We start from the raw sequence: 10,878 nt of genomic DNA on the forward strand, positions 1-10,878 counted from the left end.
AGCCATTTGTCCGAAATGGTATAGGGTTTCCTGCCTGAGCAGGGGGTTGGACTCGATGACCTCCAAGGTCCCTTCCAACTTTACTATTATTATTATTATTATTATTATTATTATTATTATTATTATTATTATTATTATTATTATTATTATTATTATTATTATTATTATTATTATTATTATTATTATTATTATTATTATTATTATTATTATTATTATTATTATGTAGTCTGGTCATGTGAACCAAGATACTCAAAGGTGAATGACAGCTCTGGATATCTGCAGCATAAAATCAACATCCTGGCAGCCCCAGAGTGAACATGTCTTGTATTAGCTGAATGTGCTTACTTTTCAGATTAGCTTTAGACTGCGGTATGAAAAATAGAACCCATGGAAGACCATTTTATTTGGACTGATGAAACTGAACCACAGCTTAAATATGTATTTATGTAAGCTATTAAAATTAGATGGTTTACCACAGAGAAGGAGATGGAGAGAAATTTGGTACATGCTACATCATAACATAGTTTGGAGTGGGTTTAGCAGTTTGCATGAATTGTAAATGATAGTTTATGGCTTAGTGTATTGGGCAAATGCAATTAGTTGTATATTTCATTAAACTATAATCAAATTAATATTGACTTTATGTAGGAAGTGAACCTAGTCAAGTCAGGAAAATTGTATTTTATAAAAGCAAATTACCTACAAACTGTATATTAATAAGTGTTTGTTGCCTGTAATTACTGGTAATGATAGGTACTTTTTACCTACTTCTTTCTCCATTAGCTCAACTACAAAAAGAACAAACAAAGAGCTACTAATTATTTGTGATTAGCTCTAGCCTAAGCAATCCAATACAGTATTAAAATCTAAGACTGCCACCATGTGGGTCAAGACAAAACAAAAACAAATTTTATGAGTTATGCAATGATTCAGAAAGCTTTGTTCAGATCATATAGCTAATTAAATCTGAGACAAACAGAACTTACATGGAGGAATAGCAGGTGACTGACCAGCTGAACAATGGAGCTGAAAAGTAGGGAATAGTTTGCCCCTAATGGAAATGGTTAACTGCTCATCTTTAGGTAATATGAACCACTTTAATGATTTTATAATGTTTTAAACAACAGCTATTAAAATTAATGAACATTTAAAAAAATAGTATACAGCAGTATACTATTAAGACAATTTGGGGGCTCTGTGAAATGTGCCAGGCCATAAATCTGTAAATATGAAATTACAACTAAGATGAGTAATAATGCTATTAATATTGCAAATTTAATATGTGGCATAGCATTAAGTGTTCAAAGCTACTCAACTTGTATTAGAAAAAATATTTTATTAATCTATACAGTACAACTTTTATCCATTTACTCATCTATTTGTGTTCTTATAATTGTTTCATTTGTCAAACTTTCCATTCCTAAAATCATACAGTTGGAAGACACTATTTAGGTCAGCGTTTCTCAACCTCAGCAAAAATTTAAGATGAGAGGACTTCATCTTCCAGAAAACCCCAATCAGCATGCTGGCTGGGGAATCCTGGGAAATGAAGTCTTCCTATCTGTTGAAGTTGAGAAACACTATTTAGACTATTAGATCCAATCCTATACTCAGTGCAGGAATCCAGATAAATACATCACAGTCAGATGGCTACCTAGCTTCTACTTCAATGCATAGATACTGTCAGGTGTTTATCCTTTTGCCTTGCTAGATAATAGGGCAGAGCAACTTGATCAGGAATAGATCAAACCTGTTCACCTCCCATCAGACCAACATAAGCTAGGTCTTTTTATCTACTTGAGAACAAGTGCCCACAAAATGAACTGCATGATCTCTGCACAGCTCTGTTACTAGACGCCGTACATCAGTAAAAGAAAGAGACTGCACAGGTAGTCCTCAACTTACAGCCATTTGTTTAGTGATCATTTGAAGTTGCAAACCACTATAAAAAGTAACTTATGACCGTTTTTCACACTTAGCATCCCATGGTCACATGTTCAAAATTCAGACATTTGGCAACTGGCATGTATTTATGATAGTTGGCGTGTCCCAGGGACATGTGATCAACCTTTTCACAAACAAGATTCACTTAACAACAATTTTACTAACTTAGCAGCTGCAATGATTTACTTACCAACTGTGGCAAGAAAGGTCGTAAAATGGGGGGGGGGGAACTCACTTAATTGTCTTGCTTAGCAATGGAAATTTTGGCACGGGGTTGTTGCAGTCATAAGTTGAAACTACTTGTGTGACACTATAAGGAGTTATCTATAATATTTATTTATTTATATCCTGTCTTTATTGTTTTTACAAATACCTCAAGGAGGCAAACAATAAATACTACATACATACAAATGTAGCATCACACCTAGGCAGTTATAAGGAATTTGTAAAGGCAAATCTTCTGTGCTGCCTTACATGGCATGAGATGAGGTTCTGTGAAAATTCTAAGGGGAGAAAAGTCAACCTAGGATTAATTAAAGATTTGATTCAAAAGGTTGAAACTGCAAGTGTTTCTTGTTCCGTGGGGAACAGTAAGTTAACCCTCTGACTGAGATAGAGAGCCTTGACTTTTCCAAGAGGTCATAAGACCTTTTCGGCACCCGCCGAAAGCTATTGGGCCTTATTAAAGAGATCTTGCTTGGCTATGTCTGAGAACAATCCATAATTCAAGAAAAAATGTAGCCCGGATTATAAGCATTATAACACTGGAGAAGTCTTGTATGAAAGTCAAAAATGGAAATAGCTTTGGAGTTTGGACTTTTTTTTTTTAATTATCAGAGTATCTTGCTACAACTGTAATAATAGCAAATCATCTCTGTGCTGGTTTAGGCAAATAATTGCTCAGAAACCAATGCAGATCAGAGTTTGTCCTTCATTGCCCTGGCATGACAAGTTCTACTGCAGATGCAATCCATCAGAAAGCATTACCTGCAAAGATACAATAACAAATAGTGTTCACTACACTTTTCTAGCAAGCTGCTGCATACAGTATAGGATGAAGTATACATTAAAACTAGATATGCAACATCAGCTCCCTAGAGATTTAATAGGAAAAAAAAGGCAACTTACACAGATATCCCTTATTTAGTGAAAATATGAGCTTCAGTCATAAAAGAACATAAAATGAACTAACCAGAATGCAGAAAGTGCAGTGAAATATATATTTTTGCAGAATGTAAACCCTATTCCATTACTGCAGTGTTGATGTTTGGTGTATGAGTTAACTATTATTCATTAAAATGTACCAGTACAAGTATGCAAATCAGTTGAAACACAGACACTATTTAGACATAAAGTCAACATCCAAAATTTGAAGACAATCAGTACAGAAATATGAATGCTGATTCTCTGAGTGAACTTTATAAATCCTGGAAAATAAATAGATTCCCTCCTTTCCCCCCTCCACACACATACACTTTATATTTGGAATTACCCACTGCTTTTTTTGTAAAAAAAAAAAAAAAAAGGTGCCGGAACTCACACACGCCATACAACCCGCCTTGCCTACCCTACAAGATTCCATCCAAAAAAGATGCCAGAACTCTGTTCTGGGCGTTCTATGACAAAAAAAAGCCCTGGAATTACCAAAAGATGCTGACAAGTTACATATAGCTTCTGTGGGAGCTTTCAAAAGTCATTTGGAATAAGCCATAGCCTTCCAATCCTCTTTCTTTCTCTGGTGGGCATTTTCTGAGTAAGGGTGTGTAACGTCTGTCAGATCAAAAGCCACATCAGGTTTTATGTATTAGGTCAATAGCTACAGTTGAAAAGTAGTCAGGGTTACAATCTATTTTGGGAAGAGGTTCAGAAGTGAACTGGGTACCTACAGCTTCTGCAAGACATAACCTCCTTGCCAAAAATGCAAAATGGGAAGCAAAATGGAAGGGAAGTGGACAGGCACACAGAACTCAAAAAAGGAGACTATTTGTAGCTCAGGGTTGATAGGAGCACCAAGCATCAGAGAGCACCAAGGACCCCGCATAGAGCATATTTTTTTGCACCTCTACTTTAGGCTTGTTGTGTCATCCATGTTAAATTTTTAACACTTCACTGACAACAGCGCTTGCAATTGGTAGGGCATCTCAAGGATAAGTTCCTTTATTATTTTACAGACCCACATGCCTATTAAACTTTTTTAAATTTATTAATAGATTTGTTAGAGCGTGCACAGTCTTATTGCGCGAGATAACCCAGGAGTAAACACAGTAAATAGTGGTCTAAATTAAATGGTAGTTTATCTTACACTATCTACAATATCATACAACAGGAACAATATACATACACATGCTAATACAGCAGGATCCAACACACCACAGTTGGAGCAGGAAATGGAAGAGAGAGAACACATCAGCAGAACCTTCCCTTTATACAAAGGCTTTTATAGAGACATAGACCCTGTTGAGTCATTCCTATCATTACATCTTACATCTTACATTACATACGCTGGTTAGCTGTTAAATCATTACCTTGACAAGATTTTTATCCTGTCTTTATTACTTTATAAGTATCTCAAGGCAGCAAACATACACAATAATCCTTTTTCATCTTATTTTCCCCACAACAACCCTGGAAGGTGGGCTGGGAGAGAGTGATTGGTCCAAACTCACTCAGCCAGTTTTTCATGCCTAAGGCAAGACTAGAACTCACAATCTCCTGGTTTTTAGACCATACCTTAACCACTACACAATACTGGCTCATTTTTTGGGGGGGGTGTAATCATTAGGCCAGTTTAGTACTGCATAATCTCATAATTGTAGTCCTGGATCTCTTTTTCCAGGCAGAAAACTGTGACAAATAACATAATGAAATTCACTCTCCTGAAAAACCCTTTCCAAACAGAATCTGAATGTTTACACATCTGAGTTTGCATCCATCTCAGGATATTAACACACACACACACACATACACAAATTCACTGAACCCTATAGGCTGGGGCTTGAACCATGATACTCCCCAAATATCCACTTATTAGACATCATCATAAAATATTTGAAAGGGAAGGATGTAGTTCAATAAACACGGGCATTTTTGCTGATAATGTAGCCTGGAGAACTAGTTGCAAAAATGGTGTCATTTTGAGAAAAAGTTAAAACAAAGGAAAGCTCTGTAATAAAAGCTCTTTATTCTGGTTTTTTATCTATATAGCTTCTCATCTCTTCTTTGTTTGAAATTCAAACTCATCTGAAAATCTTGAGGTTGTTGCAATAGTTTTTTCTTGTATGTTCTGTAGATTTAATTTGCCCAGCATTGCTATAAAGACAGCAGGAAAGAGCTCCTAATTAGGTGGTGGACAGCTTCTTCTGACAACTGTTCCCTAGCTTATTTGCTATTTTTGCCTTGTTCTGCTCTTTCTGGACATCTCCTGACTTGCATTGCAAGTAGTCCTCATTTAATGACCACTTGTTCTGTAACTGTTCGAAATTTCAGCAGTGTTGAACAAGTAATAATTTATGGCTGATCCTCAAAATTCTGGTTTTCCCAGTACCTGCATGATCAGCTCTCACTTACAGTAACAAGGTCCTGTGGTCATATGAGTATGATTTACAATCTTCCCTGCCAGCATTCCAACTGGTCAACGCATTCCACTGGTGCCATGGTGGTGAAGTGGTTAGAATGCAGTATTGCAGGATAATTCAGATCACTGCCAGGAGTTCAATACTCACTGGCGCAAAGTTGACTCAGCCTTCCATTCTTCCAAGATGAGTAAAATGAGGACCCAGATTGCTGGGGCAATATGCTGACTCAGGAAACTGCTTAGAGAAGGCTGTAAAGCACTGTGAAGAGATGTATAAATCTAAGTGCTATTGTTATTTTGCTCAGGTAAGGCTGTTGTGGAGAAAAATAGGTAGGAACATTAAGTACATCTTAGAATTATACAAAACTAAAAGTGGGATATAAATTTAAAAGCTTGGATTATTTGTGTCAATATCTTTTAAAATATAGCTGTATAGTTCTTATTTTGGAGATGAAATCTTTAATTACACTGGAAAAACCAAATGATCCATTAACTGTATTTTCCAATTGTCCGCTGATATAGTTGAAATGTCATTTGTTAAAATGATAAATTAAAAAAACTAAAATGAAATAATGCACCAGTGTGTTGGTACTAAGAGCTTAAAAAGAAATTGTGAAGCAGATTGATATTAGCTTTCAGATTGATATTAGCTTACTCCAGTAAGGAAAATATTGCACACACCAACTTGTGCTTTTAGCACTAGATGGTTCATTTTATTATTCAGAAGAGAATGAAAATGTCTTCAGTTAATTAAGGAAGATAAATTAATTCTGAGTATTAATTATACACCACCAATGTTACCTATATCAGCCTCTATACACAACAGTGATTTTTCACTTGAGGCATATCAATCATTAACAACTTCTCTCCAAACCAGATATTTTATAATATGCTTTGTAAATTATAAATAAATTGCTCTCACTTTCTTAAAATGGTTTATTCTAAATCAACTCTGCACATATCATCTATCTATCTAAGTTTGCTTCCTGGTATTCAGGATGCTGCTTATAAGTGCTATGTGCTTAGAGGTCAAAGCATGGTTAGAGACCCCACACACCCACTTTAAGGTCTGTTTCTGTTGTTCCCCTCTGGGAGGAGGTTTCAGAGTATTTCTACGAGGACTACCCGATTCTGTAATAGCTCTGTTCCCTATGCCATCCGTCTGGTAAACTTGCAAGAACTAGACTCTGTGTCATATAATATATGTGGGTATATGCATAATTCTGTATTTATTTATTTATCTATTTTTGTCATATTTATGTAGTGTATATCGGAGGTGGTGACCCTTTGAGAGCTGTATGCAATGAAATTTCATTTTAATGTATGCTGATTAGTGTACATTCATAGTGACAATAAAGTTATTATTCTATTCTATTCTATTCTATTCTATCCATAAAACAGCAGTGTTTGGAAGATTGTTCAGTTCCTAGCAAAGGGAGCAAACACAGAGCCATCTATCTGTGTAAACACAAGACTAAAAAGAAGAGAGTTGTAGAAGTTGTAAACAAGAACAGCTGGAGTACAGACTATGTTGCAATACAGTTTAATACAAAGACAATGGGTCTATTGTTCATTAGGACACAGTGCATGGCTTAAAGCGTCAAGAACCATTTAAAGTAAATACGGAACCTGGAGACTTGTGCACATTAAACATTTATTTTTTTAGGAGCATATTCTAATTTGTTCTGATCCCTGTCAGGCAATGAATGACCTTTCTCCAGTGGCAAACAACTGTAAGTTGTTCACTTCCTGATACATCTTAAATAATGTTAAAGACCCACTTCATTTTTGCAGATATTGTCTTAGCTGGTTCTTTCTCTTAGCCAAAGACAGAGATTGCCCATTATTTTTATTTGTTCTATTTTCTGTAAACATGATACTCAGGCAAAAAATATATGTGGAAGAAAACCTATTCTAGTATATACAATGTAATTACTGGGAGAATAAGAGATAGCAGGGAGGACTACAGCAAAAAAAAAAAAGGCATTTTTTGTGTATGAAGTTAGAATTTTTTGTTTGTTTGTTTATTTATTTATTGATTGATTGATTGATGCTTCTTGCTCTCCTATGAGACAAAACAGCCCATTTTAGGTAGCTTTCAACCTTCATAGAACATCTAGCAATATCCAATGAACTTCCCATTAACAATGTAATGCATAACAAAAGCTAAATAACTGAACTATAATTAAATGCAGATGTTACAATAAATTGTACACTTGAATAATTTCCATCAGACAATGCCATAAACTCATGTGACCAATTTTAGATTTCTAATATAATAACCACAGCCGACATTACAAAATACAGACCTGTTGAACACAGTTCTTTGATCAAATTCAACAGTGCAGATAAAACTACTTTCAGGTTAATAGCTTTGCTAGGAGCAGAGGATACAAAAATTTATAAAATTATGGCTGGTACTGAGAGAAAGGACAGATAAGACGGCTTTTTTCCTCTTGTCATAAAATTTAATGGTGGCTGTCAAAAGGGTTAGATACATTCACTATGGATGTTTAATAGCTAGAAATTAGATGAATACAGACAGAATGCCCCTATATGTAATGTATTCAGCAAACAAAAGTGCTATTGAGTACTATTGTTATCATCTGGTGGACTTTCCAGAAACATCTGGCTTTTGCAAATACCATGCAGGTTAGCAATACTTGAATATGACCGATCAGGGCAATTGCTATTCAAGATACAGTATATAAAATCATAAAATTAAATTAATAAGCACAATGAAGCAAAATTAATAGTCAGAACCAAAGAAGGTGCACCTTCTGGAGAAAATGACAGTCTTTTGTCATTTGATGGGTCTTCATGAAAGTGAAAAATCTGGGGAAAACAGGATCTAACTCTGAGGAGTTGACAGAATATTCTGCCATGATTTTCTTTCTTCGTGTCAGAAGCACCTGCAAATTATAGAGCTATAACAATCAACACTGAGTGAATAAAATAGGTCATAGAATTATAGCATGTGTAAGAAGTATGTAGAATAAATATTAAAATTAAACAACGTTCGCCCAATATCATCAGTATTTTCTCTCACTGGCATGAGGTCTTTTTCCATACATATTGAAGGACATCGTACTTCTTCACATTCACACAGAGAATCTTCCATAGGGAATGCCCATTTTCTTAGATTGTCCTTTGATCTTCCTGCCCCAGCACACAGTCTGTTTAACACAGTCTGCCATGATTGATCCTGCAGTTCCAGAAGTAGACAACAATCTATGTACCCAAGGTTTACTACCCCAAAAAGCAGAAAGGTAGGGAAATTCCAGGTACTTGGCAGAACACATTAATAATAGTGGTATGCCATGGAGTGGGTGGTTTTATCCAAGTAGGTTGTTGGAAAGTGTAGTAAAAAATGTGCATGCTATCCATCAATATATGCCTCAGCTTCCACATTAATTGTACATGCAGTCTCCTGTTTCAGAAGACTGAATAAATACATTTATAATAGGGCACTTTTCAGGCTGCATATTAACTTACTCAAGCTGCAGTTATTTTTTTTTTTATTAAGGGACTGGATAAATGGGATCTCACATGTGACAATTTTCCAATGTTTCCTTTCCATTCTAAATCATTTTCCCATACTTGCTATTAAAACAGAGTAAAATGTTTTCTAGGAATGTGCTATCAATCCAGAATAATCTTGTAATACACTTAGTGATGGTTATTGTTCAGGGAACATAAAAATCCTCTATAGCCAACTATGCTAGCTCTAACCTAGCACAAATGGCATATTCTTACATAGAGACATCAATAGATTTGCTAAGTAATTCTTCTGAATAGGTTTTCAGAAGCTCTGACGAGTTTTAATTTTTACAAGCTGATATCAGAGGTAAGAAAAACATTTGGGATTTCACACAGTTGTCACATTGAATAAAGCCAACAAGCAGACTGTGAAGCCTAATTATTTATAAATGGAAGTGATAAAATGCAAAACAAATTTGAATGTAAAGCTTGCTTCATTGTGCAGTCGTTGAATTTTCTCATAGCTTGGAGATCTTGGACTACAGTTATGATTTCATGCTCAATTGTCATCAGATTCTAGAATTAGTTGATGTGGTTTGTTGGTGTCTGACTACATTATAGATATTGTGGGCAGACATAGTTCACTATCCTGCCTTTGCATACAAATTATATAGATTACCAGTTGTCCTAGAGACACCTATTATAATTATTCTTTACAGAAGCATTTAAAAAGGCAGATCTGAGGAATGCTATGAAGAGCTTTATTGTTTTGTTGACAATAAAAATATCTCTAGTTTAATAACACAACAGCCTCTATTTATCTACCAGCACTCTGCTGTTAATGATATAAATATCATCAAATTGCTGCCATAATTTTCACTTTACACATGAATAATCCATTTCTCAGATGTAATCCAGTCAGCATAACACCCTGTTTTATTTATTTCAATATCCATCCCCTGATGTTACAATGCTTTTGCAAAACCCCAATCTGTTTCTTTGTTTTCTACAGCAATGTTCTTTCATACTTTCAATACTTTTGATTCTGACTCTTTTCCAAAAGATACACTTAGTCCTGTAGTCAGTAGAAGTTCTCTCTTATGATTAACTACCTCAACACTAATGTGTACAATATACAATTCTATTGTTTTTGGGCTTTTTCCACACAGTGCTTGCCCTCTGGAATACTTTGTCCTTGGAGATATGGTTGGCCTTGACTCTCCTAGCATTCTGGAGAGCTTTTAAACATGGCTACATTCCCAAGTGTCATGGTTAGGAACTTAAGAGACCTATTTCTGTAGTGCTTGTTGTTGCCCTCAGTGGCTAGTCTATATATTGTTATTAGCTCTTTTTTGTTATTGTTATTTATCTATTTCTATTAACTTTTAATGGCAACTTCCAAAGTTGCCATTGTAAGATGGGAAAACACACAGACAAACAAACAAACCTACTTTGCAGAATATTCACATTATCTTTTCCTTATAGTACTATTTTGTGCATGTGTATGTGTGTGGGGGGGAGGGTATTTTTGGTCTCAGATGGTTTTTTTCACATTCCCTTGAGAATATAACAAAACTGTTGTCATGGGTGGTCTTGATTTTAAGTGTCTATGCCTTAAAAGTTAATTGGTGATTTACAAGATTTAAAGGCTGCACAACAACTCTGGGTGGCTTATAAATAAAAGAAAAGAGAAAAAAAAATCCTATGCCTCTGGACAAATACATTTCCTATAACAGAGATAAAGGTTCTACAGGCACTCTACTCCAACATCTGGGAGAATTGCCAAGTTTTTAAAAGATTTATGGAACATCAGCTGTGTGGGAGCCACACACATCTCTAGATTGACCACAGCCAATGAATTATTTCCATATGTCAAAAGC

The sequence above is a fragment of the Protobothrops mucrosquamatus genome, unplaced genomic scaffold (genome assembly GCF_001527695.2).
Source record: "Protobothrops mucrosquamatus isolate PMUCROS unplaced genomic scaffold, P.Mucros_1.0 scaffold416, whole genome shotgun sequence".
Classification (NCBI taxonomy): Eukaryota; Metazoa; Chordata; class Lepidosauria; order Squamata; family Viperidae; genus Protobothrops; species Protobothrops mucrosquamatus.